General features: G+C 50.1%; 1 protein-coding gene across 1 annotated transcript in view; it reads left to right on the top strand.

Annotated features, from left to right (window-relative positions):
• MVP (major vault protein) overlaps positions 1-13,949 on the top strand; it is a 133,382-nt gene that overhangs the window by 97,295 nt on the left and 22,138 nt on the right. The gene's annotated exons all lie outside the window — the stretch shown is intronic.

Genomic DNA, 13,949 nt, shown 5'->3' with positions numbered 1-13,949 from the left:
TTGTTCCAGATAGCCTCACAAAATTCTTAACATGGTTTAAATCTCCTTACAATATTACCTTAAAAAGCTATTGACATGACTCACAGACCCCTCAAACCAGAACCCTGAAGCAGCTGCCTAACCCTCCAAGTTACCTTACCACATTAGAACAACCTCTTCAGTCAAGGAGTATATCAAGCATTAGTGTAAAAGTAGGGTGACTTGTTTGTTTGTGGTTAATCATCAAGCGGTCAAATTATAATTTAAATGACTAATAGTCAATCTTTACTGTAAACTTTACTTGGATTTCTTGCATCGCTGTGGACTGGCTATGGGGAAAATTGAGAGCTATCCAGAAAGGTGGTTGTCTTGACTAGTGTCGTACCAGCTGCTATGGTCTCCATATCAAACTCTTTGCCCTGCTCCAAAGCCGAGAACCAGGGAACCAGAATGTGCATCAACCTTCATTTGCTGGACTACATCAGATGAGGTCTTGTGTTCATCCATACTACATAGTAGGGCAAGGGCTCTACTTGCACGCACATAGACTACTTTTTATGTCCCAACCAGAGCCTTCATTCAACATGTCATCTGATAATTAACCGTAAAAGAAACTAAATCACTAAGGTAGGGCACTTGTGGACCAGGACCAACACTCAGGTCTAACAGCAAACTGGAGATCCAAACCAAAAGAAATTCAGGAAACACTAGAAAACAGCCACTCAGATTTGTTTTCAAATGAATTCTAAGGTGAAAAGATCACTTTTGAAGAATATTAAACATGGTCATTCATTCTGCCCGATTGGCTTTGAGCTTTCCCTTAATTTCATCAACTTGTATTTCTCTTCTGTGAAGTGCTTTGAGGTAACCAAAGGGTGATGATTACCTCTTTATTTAATTTCTACTAAATATATTAAAAATACAAGTGCTCTTCATGGTAAGTTACAAGTAAGTAAAGCAGAGCACCCTGTGTATAGATTAAGATCATTGCGTCCCTTTCTTAATAAACAGTATTTCAGAAAAGGGCATTCGCCTAATCAGAAGGAATAAAGTAGATTAGCTGGACGATGTGGCATGAACGTTTCTCCTTGGTTACACACTCTAAGTTGGACAGATCTCTAAAATCCAGCTTTATTGCAATCTGTGGACCTTTTTTCACTTTTCGTTAACATTTGTTTTAAACTTAAAATGTTGTAGAACGAGACGTTTCAGAGTTTGATTATTCTCATACTTGGATGCAGCAGCTCTCCTTACCTTAGCAAGATGTCTGTCTGTTTTTTTTAACACCTCTTTATTTGATTTTATATTCACAGCGAAACAACTCCCCCTCACCCCCCCCCCCCCCCCAGCCCCCCGGTCAGACAAGAAAAAGGCTCAATACAAAAGGAGAACACAATGAAGAAATTAATGCTGGATAATGGTTCAACCAATCATAGGACAAAAATCGATAATAGAAAAACATTTTCTTAGAGAATTCGGATATAAATTGATCAAATGCATTCTGAGGCATTATTTACTGACATTCCATTTTTATAAAATTTACTTCAAATTAATTAGCAAAACATTCTGCTAGGAATTGCCTTGAGATTGTGACCATTCAATCTGAAAGAGACACGTTAGTATTAGATTCCTTACCTTAGAATATCCCCAGGCGTCAGACTGGATCCGGAAAATTTTGCGTAGCAGTAGCCTTGCGCGTCGGTAGGCGTCGTCTGCGGCTCAGCGTCCGTCGTGGGCGCCGTGATGACGTCGTCTGAGTACTTAGACGCCGCCTCCGCGTGCTGACGTCAGTTCTTCTTTTTTCCACGCAGATCTGGAAAAAGCAGTAACCCTAGTCATTTTTGACTAACTTTCTTGATCCTTTTTTGATCCTGTTTGAGTCTTTACGACTCCGATCGGTGCCTTAGGGATGCCCGGGTTCAAGCATTGTGACGATTGCGACCGGCTGATGTCGGTCACGGATCCTCACCGCGTCTGCTTGTCGTGTCTGGGCGTCGACCACGACGACAAGGCCTGCTCCGACTGTCTGGCCCTCTCTTCGAAAGCCAGGCGGGAGCGGTCCCGTAGGCGCCTCGAACTCCGACAGTCGGTCCCGCGCCGTGAGAGGTCGCGTTCCCACGGGAGGTCGAGGGACAGGTTGCGGGCCCGGAGCCACCACAGCTCCGAGGGTAGGCCTCACTCCTCCGGGTCGAAGTCGTCGTCAGGTAAGAGGCACAAGAAGTCCAAGCGGCGTCATCGCTCCTCGGACTCCCCCCGACGCTCGCACGATGCGGCCGGGGGTTCGGGTGACAATGCCCACGCGGCTCCGTCGGGGCCGCGGGCGCCGCGTCCGGCTCCATACCCTCCGGTCCCTGGGCTGAACGCGACGCCGGAGGAGATCGAGCGCTTCCTCATGGCCATGAGGAAACTCTCTCCTCCGACGGGTTCCGCGACGCCTCCGGGCTCAGCGGACCAGTCTGGGAGTCCTAGCGGATCGGCGCCTCCGGCCCCGATGCCGTCGGGTGCTTCGGTCCCGACGCCGCCGGCGCCTTCGGGCCCGGCGCCGCAGCTCCCTGTTATCCCGACGCCGCCGGCACCTTCGGGCCCGGCGCCGAGGGGTCCAGTTGTTCCGACGCCGCCGGCGCCTTCGGGCCCGGCGCCGCCGGACGCTGCTGGCCCCCCTTCGGGATCTGGTTCGTCGCCGGTGGATCTTACGACCTCCCCGGCGTCGGACCCTCAGGTGTCGCCGCTCGCGCCGGCCCCGGTCCTATCCCCATTCCTGTTCAGCCGTCGGGACGGCCCCGATGGGCGCCGCTCCAGACGCCCTTTGGTGATTTTCACTTTTACGAACAGGCCCCATTAATTGAAGACCCTGAATCTCAGGAGATGGGTGAGGAGGAGGACTGGGAGGGGTCTGAGGACCCTCTGACCAGGGAGTGTCAGTCTCATGAGGACTGGTCAGGAGACCTTGGGGATGCCAGTGGCCTGGACACCTCTCCAGACACTGGCTTTGTCTCCCCTCCTACCGTGGCTTCGGAGGAGGGGGCAACTTAGTGTGGTGCTGATGAGGGCTGCCAAGGCCTTGGGCCTTGAGCTCCCCGTCGCGGCCGTGAGGACTAATCTCCTCACTGAGGTCCTTAAACCGCAGTCAAGCTCGGCTGAGCCTCTGCTGCCCTTTAATGAGGCCTTGACTGACGTTCTTTTGGGCACTTGGTCCAAGCCCGCTACGGGTTCGCCCGTAGATAGGAACGTGGCCAGACGCCACCGCCCATCCCCGGGCGACCCATGTTTCCTGTCCACCCACTCCACCCCCGAGAGCCTGGTCATCCAGGCCTCCAATTCCCAGACCGCTTTCCCGTCTGCCCCGCCGGATCGGGAATCCAAGAGGTATGACCAGTATGGGAAGAAGATCTTCTCGTCCCTGAGCCTCGGCCTGCGGTCTTCCAACACCGCCTGCCTCTTGGGACGTTACACCCACTCAGTGTGGGATAAGGTCGCGGAAGTGCTGCCAGAGTGTCCGTTGGAGGTACGGGCCAAACTCGGCCAAGCCCTTGTGGAAGGCCGGGATGCAGCGAAATATTCGATTAGGTGTGGGCTGGATACCACCGACTCGCTAGGCAGAGCGATGGCAACGACGGTGGCGGTCAGACGCCACGCCTGGCTGAGGTCCGCCAACTTCTCGGCAGATGTCCAGAACACTCTTATGGACATGCCGTTCGATGGCCGTCGCCTCTTTGGCGACAAGGCAGACCACGCGCTTGAGCGTTTTAAGGACTCCAGGGCTACGGCCAAGTCCTTAGGCAGCCGATTGCTGGCGCTGGCCCGAAAGGCCTATCACTCCTTTCGTGGCCACGGAAGGGGTGCGCCCACACGCGCCGCCAGCCACGCACCGCAGGGCAATACCCAACGCGGTGGCGGCCGTGGGAACCGCCGTCCGGGCGGTCGGGGGCAACGGCGAGGTCAGTCCACACCTTCGCCCGCAGCATCCGCCTCAAAACCCTCCTAGTCCGTGCTTTCAGGCCCATGTGACGCCAGTTGGAGGCAGGGTTCGCCATCACCACCTCCACTGGCGCACCGTCACTTCGGACAGGTGGGTGCTGCAAATCGTCCGAAGGGGCTACTCCCTCCCCTTCGAGGCGACTCCTCCAGCCATGCCACCGCAGAACCACCGTGTATCGGGGGATCACTTGCGACTTCTGCAGGAGGAAGTTACGGCCCTCTTGGCCAAGGGGGCCATCGAGCGTGTTCCTGGGCCAGAAGTAGGGTGTGGTTGCTACTCCCACTACTTACTGGTACCCAAGAAGGGCAAAGGGGGCCTACGCCCTATCTTGGATCTACGGAACGTCAACGGCTTCCTCCGGAAGGAGAAGTTCAAGATGCTGACACTGGCTCAGGTTCTTGCTGCCCTGGACCCAGGAGACTGGATGGTAGCGTTGGACTTGCAGGACGCTTATTTTCATATCCCCGTCCTGCCTGCCCACCGGCGCTACCTGCGGTTCATGGTGGGCCACGAGCACTTTCAGTTTACCGTGCTCCCCTTCTGCCTTACCAGCGCCCCACGGGTGTTCACGAAAGTGATGGCGGTGGTCGCAGCTCATCTGCGTCGGTTAGGGGTTTCAGTCTTCCCCCTACCTCGACGACTGGTTGTTGAAGGCGGGCTCGCCCCAAACAGTCGTCAGCCACCTCCAGACGACGGCAGACCTCCTGCACCAGCTGGGGTTTTCCATCAATGTGCCGAAGTCGCACCTGTGTCCCTCTCAGAAGCTCCTCTTCATCGGAGCGGTTCTGGACTCGGCGCGATTTCGGGTTTACCCACCCGAACAGCGGGTCCGGGATATTCAGGCTCTGATTCCCATCTTTCAGCCGTTATCCCGGGTCTCGGTCAGGTTGACGCTGCGGCTTCTGGGGCTGATGGCCTCCTGCATCCTACTGGTGCATCACGCCAGGTGCCAGATGCGGGCTCTGCAGTGGGACCTGAAGTTTCAGTGGGCCCAGCATCAGGGCAACCTATCCGACCACGTCCTGATCTCGGAGGGCACTGCGAGACAGCTGCAGTGGTGGCTTACGGACCGCGATTGGGTCAGCGGCAGATCCCTCTCCCTACCCCAACCGGAGCACGTAGTTGTGACGGACGCGTCCCTCCAGGGCTGGGGAGGCCACGTGGGAGAGGCGGAGATCAGAGGCCTCTGGTCTCCGGCGGAGGCCCGGCTCCACATCAACCTGTTGGAGCTCAGGGCGATTCGTCTAGCACTGAAGGCATTCCTCCCCTCTGTCCGAGGGAGTGTAGTGCAGGTGTTCACGGACAACACCACCGCCATGTGGTACTGCAACAAACAGGGCGGTGTGGGGTCGTGGATCCTTTGTCAAGAGGCTCTTCGCCTTTGGCAATGGCTGGAACGCCAGGGCGTGACCCTGGTGGCTCAACACCTGGCAGGTTCTCTGAACGCCAGGGCGGACGAGCTCAGCCGTCGGTGCATGATGGATCACGAATGGCGTCTGAACTCTGACGTGGCGCAAGGCCTCTTTCAGCGATGGGGAGAGCCTTGGTTAGATCTATTCGCCACCGAAGAGAACGCGCAGTGTCATCAGTTCTGCGCGTTGGAATTTCCAAGGCGGCACTCGCTCGGAGACGCTTTTCGTCGCGAGAGGAGTTGCGGTCTGTTGTACGCCTTTCCGCCTATACCACTTCTGCCCAGAGTGCTGAAGATCAAGCGCGACCGGGCCCAAGTCATCCTTGTGGCTCCGGACTGGGCTCGAAGGTACTGGTATCCAGAGCTACTCAGTCTGTCAGTCGATCCCCCGGTTCGTCTGCCTCTTCAGGAGGACCTTCTGTCGCAGCAGCAGGGGATGGTCCTCCACCCGAACCTGTCCAGTCTCCACCTCCATGCTTGTAGATTGAGCGGCGACAGTTGAGGCCATTTGACTTGCCTCCTGAAGTCTGTAACATCATTCTGGCAGCCAGGCGTCCCTCCACAAAGTCTGTATACGCCTGCAGGTGGAACAGATTTGTGGCATGGTGCACAGCAAAGGCTGTGGATCCTCTTTCTGAGGTTCTTCTCTTCCTTCTTTCTCTTGCCCAGCAGGGCTCTGCTCTGGGCACTATCAAGGGCTACCTTTCTGCCCTTTCAGCCTTTCTCAGGCTACCTGATCAGCCTTCTTTGTTCAAGTCCCCTATTGTAAACAGATTTCTTAAAGGCATCACACACACGTTTCCTCCTGTTCCGTTTGTGATGCCTCAGTGGGACTTGAACCTGGTCTTAACATTCCTGATGTGCGCTCCCTTTGAGCCACTTCACAACTGTCCTCTTCGCCTTCTGACTTTGAAGACTGCTTTCCTGGTTGCCATCACCTCTGCCAGGAGAGTGAGTGAGCTCCAGGCTCTATCTTCTAAACCTCCTTTCCTTTCTGTCCATCCGGACAAGGTCGTTCTGAGGACTCGTCCTTCTTTCCTGCCCAAGGTGGTCACGGCCTTTCACATCGGGCAGTCTATCACTTTGCCAACCTTCTTTCCGCCACCGCATCCCTCTAAAGAGGAAGAGCGGCTCCATCGTCTGGACCCAAAACGTGCGCTCTCATTCTATTTGGATCGCAGACGCCAGTTCCGGGTGGATGACCAACTCTTTGTTGGTTACGTGGGCGCTAAGAAGGGGGAAGCGGTACACAAGAGGACCATCTCCCGGTGGATCATCTTGTGTATCCAGGCATGCTACTCCTTGGCTAGGAAGGAGCCCCATGCTGGATTGCGGGCTCATTCCACCCGAGCCACGGCTACTACCACTGCCCTGGGCAGGGGTGTGCCCTTACAAGACATCTGTCAGGCAGCTACGTGGGCATCGCTGCACACGTTTGCAAGACACTACTGCCTGGACAGCCAAGTCCGGAGGGATGGCTTTTTTGGCCGTTCCGTCCTCCAGGACTTTCTGGTGTGAGTATTGGTTCGCAGACCCACCACCGGGGTTGGTATTACTGGGGTATCTATTCTAAGGTAAGGAATCTAATACTAACGTGTCTCTTTCAGATGCACAAGTTACTACTTGTGTAACGATATATCTGTAAGAGACATTAGTTAGTATTAGATTCCTTACCGACCCACCCATCCTCCCCGTTCTGCGAACCGATACCTAGGGTTAGGGTTGTCCCCTTCAGGGCCCTAGTTTCACTGGCACCAGTGTTGGTTTTTTGGCATAGCTCTGCGTTTCTGGCGCGGGAAAGCTGTGTCTAAGAACTGACGTCAGCACGCGGAGGCGGCGTCTAAGTACTCCGACGACGTCATCACGGCGCAGACGATGGACGCGGAGCCGCAGACTACGCCTACCGACGCGCAAGGGTACTGCTACGCAAAATTTTCCGGATCCAGTCTGACGCCTGGGGATATTCTAAGGTAAGGAATCCAATACTAACTAATGTCTCTTACAGATATATCGTTACACAAGTAGTAACTTGTGCATTGAGGGATTCCAAATTCTAAGCCCCCTAACCCTTCGCTTCCTGCCTTTTCTTTTATAAATAGCCATTTATAAATTAGTCTTTGTCTGTTTTAATGGGGGGAGGGAGTGCAGAGGTCTGGCTCCCACATTAAGCTAGGGTCTGTGTAGTTCTGGTTGGATCAGAGTTCCATTGAAAATCCATTTTCTGATTTCTTAATAATTTAGGTGCCCTTTGCCTAATGTTTCATGCAGCTGTGTCAAGTGGGTGCAAAAAATAGAGACGGAGAGGAAAAAGTTACATTACCCATTTTAAGTCCCATAGGAATCTTGGATTTCTACTACAGAAAACAATGTCTAAACAGGATTGCACCAAACTTGCCATGAAAGTAGAAATGTATTCATGTAAGTGCCCTTGCTAGGTTTGGTGTAAATACACTCAACCGCTTTTGAGAAATTAGTGTTCAAAATTGTTTCGAAAGGGCCAGAAATTCATGCAAGCTGTCAATCAAATTACAATTATGTTAGTCCTTGGATGGTCTGGAAACCCTGTTTGCAGACTATCCATGGATCAAAATTAAAAAAACATAATTGGATTTGATTGAATAAGGGATTTCCCTTAATCATTCATTTCAGGTCCAAGGACCCACAGCGGTTTGATTAGTGAGCTGCAAATTGAAAATAAAATGTTTCAGCTGCAATTGCAGGAAGCAGGTACCCTGTCCTGTGTCCTGAAAATAAAAATGAAAGGCGTAGGGTGAACTTCCCTGTATGGAAGTAGCTCAGGTAGAGTGGGCTATAAATGGACCCCTTTGTTCTAAAATAAAAAAATCTCATGTTCGAGGCATATGAGCTGCAGATTGCACACTGTGCATAGATCGCCACCTAGTGTTGGGCCCAGATGTTTGCAGTTTGTTGTTGGCCTGAAAATTTCTTTGGAAGTCACGAGATAGGTGACTCCTCCTTTGGACCACATTGCGCATGGGCATCGGCTCCATCCCCAGATTGTTTTTTTTTCCGCCATCGGGCTCGGATGTGTTTCCCGCGCTCCAGTTTGGAACCGAATTTCCTTCTGCGCGCAATCCTCACCCAGTTCAGTGTTTCGATCGCTCTCCATCAACATGATTCTTCACCTCTTCGATTCCGGTTGTCGACTAAGGCCTTCAGGTCTACCTAGGCCTTACTTCCTGGCTCATGAAAAGGACGCCATTCAAAAAGTGTCCTCAATGTGGGTCGAAGTTTCCCCACACAGACTTACATGAAGTGTGCAACCTTTGCCTCTCACCGGAGCACGAGGCCAAAGACTGTTCCGCTTGTGCCTCATCCGCTCCAAGAAGACGATCCGGGACCGACTAGCTCTGAGAACCATGGCTCGCTCGTCCGCTTCCATCCCCGACGAGCTCTTCGAAGAGGGCGTTGACGTGCCAGAACACCAGCACGCTGAAGAGGGTACCAGCTCCTCAAATGCCGAAGGAAGTCACTCCAGCTCAACGGGTCGTAAGTAAGATCGTTGACCCCAACCCTTCCTCGACACCCTCCAAAAAGGCTTCGGGCACACCCTCACCTTCGGGCCTGGGTGCACACCGAGAGACTGCTTCCCACGCCCTGCCTTTGGGCCTGGCAAAGAAGCTTACTAAGCCTTCAGGCGAATCGAGCCAGCCTATCCCTGGTGCCGATCCTATACCGACACCGATGGAAAAAGCCATCTTCCTCAACCACTCCGACCGTTGCTCCGACACCTAATCACACGGCGCCGAAGACTGGCAGCGGCTCATCGATGCCGAAACCGCACTCTGAGCCGACTAAAAAAAAAAAAAAAAACGCCGCAAGCTCAAGAACACGCTTCAAAACCAAAAAACACCCAGAACTGAAGAAACCGGTTCCGGTAAAGGACATTTCAAAAGGGCACACTTCTAAACCAAAAGATCCAAAACCAGCTACTGACTTGGTGCAGAAAACCTACCGAGCCAACATCTTCGACGCCGAAGGATTTGCCATATTCAGAGGAACTTTTCACACCTGATCCTAACCCAAAAACTCTTGTAAAGGATCCTAAGACTGGTCACTTGACTCGCAGCTCCAAGAAGAGACCACTTGAGACGCCAGCACTTCCTCCTCCTCCTCCAAAGAAGAGACATTGCAACCTCTCCATTAAGGTGTCTTTCTCCACCACCCCCCATATTGTTCCTTCTCCTCCTACACATCCTCCACCTCAACATTCACCTACACCATCCCCTAATCCAGACGATGATGCAGACATAGACTCTGACACAGGTCCCCACATGACCCAGCAGGGACCAATATTCCTCCTCAGTCACCTAATCCATGGGATGATTACAACACCCCTGATGTGCCTTATGTCCCACTAGACAATATATACCCTTCTAGACCTTCCCCACCAGAGGACACTATAGGTTTTTTTTTTTTTAGTTCAAATCTTTTTTATTGAGCAATAACAAAAATGAGAGCGGCAATAAAGCATCAGGAATTATACAAGCATATTGGAGATATGCCGAATCAAGCATGGGTCAACACCTATAAAACAAGACATGAAATAAAGAAAAGTAAAGTATATTAAACAATAAAATAAACATTCCGGATCTGTAAAAGCGGGGATAACAAAGTAACAAACACTAATCCATCATCCTTGCATTATTACTGTTTTACACAATTCCGTAGAAGCCTTCCATCCAAATCCAGCCATGTAATACCATGCAATACCTCGTGGACACTATAGGTTTTAACCTACTAGTCCAAAGAGCTGCCCAATATCATGGGGTGGACTTACACACTGATGCGGTGGAGGAAGATTTCCTCCTAGACACTTTTGATAACACCCAAAGGTCTACTGCCATTTTGCCAATGCTTAAGGGTGTCGTCAAGGACGCAGCAGAGGTTTTCAGGGATCACGTCAGGGCTAGGGTCCTTAATCCTCGCATTGAGAGAAAATATAAAGCTGCCCCTACAGATCCAGTCTATATTAAAGGCCCAGCACAATTAGACTCTTTAGTAGTGTCTAATGCACGTAAACTATCTAATTCTCAGACATCAGGTGAGGACTCACCACCAGACCAAGAATGTAAGCTACTTGCAGCCGCCGGCAATAGAACGGCGTCACAAGCAGCTAATATCTGGCGCATTACCTACACCCAAGCGTTGCTGGCCAGATATGACAGAGCGCATTATGATGAACTAGAGTCCATAATGCAGCATCTACCAGACAAATACAAAAATAGGGCCAATGAACTTATACAGGAAGATAAATATTACTAATACTTCCATTTGTTGTGCCCTAGATGCTGCAGAGATACCGCCTCAAGGGCAATCAGTACCAGCACCCTACTACGTAGACATGCTTGGCTACGTATTTCAGGTTTTAAACCTGAGGTACAAAACTCCATCCTTAATCAGCCATTTGATGAGACACACTTATTTGGCCCAAATGTTGACGTGTCTTTAGAAAAGATTAAAAAAGACACTGATACAGCAAAATCTATGGGAGCCTTGCAGCAGCAAGCTCCCAGGCGTTCTTTTCGTCGCTCATCATACAGAGGCAACACTAGAGGCTACTCCTTGGAAAGTCCCATCACTTCTTACAAGACCCCTAGCCAATCCACGTTCACTAAGAGCGACCAGAGAGGAGGTTGCAGGGTAACAAAAACATAGGCAGAGGCAAAACCAAGAACTCTCGCTCTGCAGGTGGACACCGCAACAAAAGTTACTCCACATCAATCATCTGGAGTTACTAGCAATATTCCTAGCACTAAAAGCTTTCCTAAAGCAAGTATCAAACAAAGCTGTGTTAGTCCGCACAGACAACATGACAGCCATGTATTGCATACAGAAGCAGGGAGGCACACACTCCCTGCAGCTCTCTCAACTAGCACAGGACATATGGCGGTGGACTATACCTCAAAACATATTCCTTCTAGCCCAGCATGTTCCAAGAGCACAAAATACCATAGCGGATCTGTTAAGTCGTCAAACACAACAGACCCACGAGTGGGAACTTCATATAAGTTCTTCAGCCATTCTTTCATATGTGGGGACAACCTCACATAGACCTATTTGCCACCCACAAACGCCAAATGCCCAAGCTTCGCCGCCAGATATCCACACCCACTGTCCAAAGGCAATGCGATATGGATGAACTGGCCAAACAGATTTGCGTACGCTTTTCCACCTCTACCACTCATGCCACTAGTAGTACGCAAACTACAGCAGCATTCTCTCATCCTAGTTGCTCCAACGTGGGCCAGACAGCAGTGTGGTACACCACACTGCTACAACTGTCTGTAGTACCACACCAAAATCTGCACCTTTCTCCACACCTTAACACAGAACCGCGGAGAGATCAGACACCCGGACCCAGCTCAGCTCAACCTTGCGATCTGGCTCCTTGAATCCTATAATTTGGATATCTGAACCTTCCTCCAGACTGCATGAATGTCATAAAAGAAGCTAGATGTCCAACCACTAGGGCATGTTATGCAGCCAAGTGGAAACGATTTGTAATTATATTGTCACAACAATATTGATCCTCTAGATGGGTCTATTCAACACACCCAAGGATACTTACTGCATCTCCAAAGATGTAACTTAGCCTATACCTCTATTAGACTACACCCCAGAGTACCACCTTCACCTGTGTGGAATTTAAATGTTGTTCTCACACGGTTAATGGGACCTCCCATTGAACTCGTACACAAATGTGAACTACAATTTTAACGTGGAAGGTTGCGTTCCTAGTAGCTATTACTTCTCTGCGGAGAGTTAGTGAATTACAAGCACTAACTATTCAAGAACCCTTCTTGCAAATGCATCACAATAAGGTAGTTCTGCGTACTAATCCAAAATTCTTGCCCAAAGTCATTTCTCCCTTCCATCTCAATCTGTGGAACTGCCTGTTTTCTTCTCGCAGCCACAGACAGTAGCAGAAATAGCTCTTCACACCCTAGATGTCAAAAGAGCATTGCTGTACTACATAGAGGACACAACCCTTTTCGTAAGACAAAACAACTTTGTGTCTTTCTCACCACCACACAAATGTAATCTCATTTCAAAATCTGGGATAGCTAGATGGATTGTCAAATGCATACAGATTTGTTACCACAAAGCTAAACGTACCTTATCTGTTCCTCCTAAAGCCCACGCTACAAGAAAAATAGGGGCTTCAATGGCATTTTAGGGAACATTCTCCTAGATGACATCTGCAAAGCAGCTACATGGTCTACACTGCACACATTCACAAAACACTATTGTGTAGATGTGCAAACCAAACAACAACCTAATGTGGGCTAGGCTGTTCTCAAAGCATTATTCCAAACTACTGCAACAGATAGGGGTGGTCGTCACTAGGAGTGGGTACTGCTATACAATCTATGCACAGTGTGTAATCTGCAGCTCATATGCCTCGAAAGGAAAATGCTACTTACCAGTATGCATCTGTTCTTGGCATGTAGAGCTGCAGAGTTGTACACGCCCACCCGCCTCCCCGGAAACCCTTGTCTGTTCCAGTATTCTCTTAATTAGATACAAATTATATGGGCATCCTTCCTTTTCTTGCAAAGCTCCATTTCCCTATGGCGAAAAACAATCTGCGGATGGAGCCGATGCCCATGCGCAATGTGGTCCAAAGGAGGAGTCACCTATCTCGTGACTTCCAAAGAACTTTTCAGGACAACAGACTGCAAACACCTAGACCCAACACTAGGTGGCGATCTATGCACAGTGTGCAACTCTGCAGATCTACATGCCAAGAACTGATGCATACTGGTAAGTAGCATTTTCCTTTTGTTGCAGGGTTAATGGACTCTGAGGCTGGGTTTGTGGCCCCTAAGGCCTGCAAACAGAAGCAAGGGGTCTTGGACTCTTGTTGGCTCTCCCATGGGGTTTATTACATTGGTACCAAGTCTCCTAACCCCACAGTGTGTGCAGTGTAGGTGCCTGAACCTGCAAACCCGACAACAGGGTCTGCAAACCATTAAGGATGGGGGAAATAGTAGGCCCTGTGGCTAGCCTCACTGTGCCACAGACCAGACTGTGTGCAGTGGGAGTTGGTGGCAAGAAACAGTTGAATGTGATATGACAGGAAAAAAACTGACATTTATTGGAAAAAATAAGTTATGTTTATGGTGCAATACATAGTACTTAATTATGTATATCAAAAAGTAACACCTAAAAGCACAACAACATTTAATAACATTCAGTCAAACCAATAAACAATACTATATTATTATTGATAGTGTTAATGCAATATCTAATCTGACTTCAGACCTGTATGATCGTTGACATTTGTAATTGACCCTGTTACATCTAGGGTGAGATGATGAACATTGCAATTGGTGTGCAACTTATGGTTTGGACAGCTGTTGTGCAAGTTATGGATTACCGAACTAACCATAACTTCAGTGTTTTTCAGTTTTGTTTCATAACAATAGCTTAACGTTATCTGTTCCGAATGTTTTTACACACTTAAATGGGAGAATACACAAGGAGGATTTTGATCTTTCCTACCCCCATTTCGAGAGTCTCTTAGAAGGTAAACCATGTTAATCTTGTCTGTCT

This window comes from Lissotriton helveticus, chromosome 7 (assembly GCF_964261635.1).
Source record: "Lissotriton helveticus chromosome 7, aLisHel1.1, whole genome shotgun sequence".
NCBI lineage: Eukaryota > Metazoa > Chordata > Amphibia > Caudata > Salamandridae > Lissotriton > Lissotriton helveticus.
This window is presented reverse-complemented; position numbering and strand designations above follow the sequence as displayed.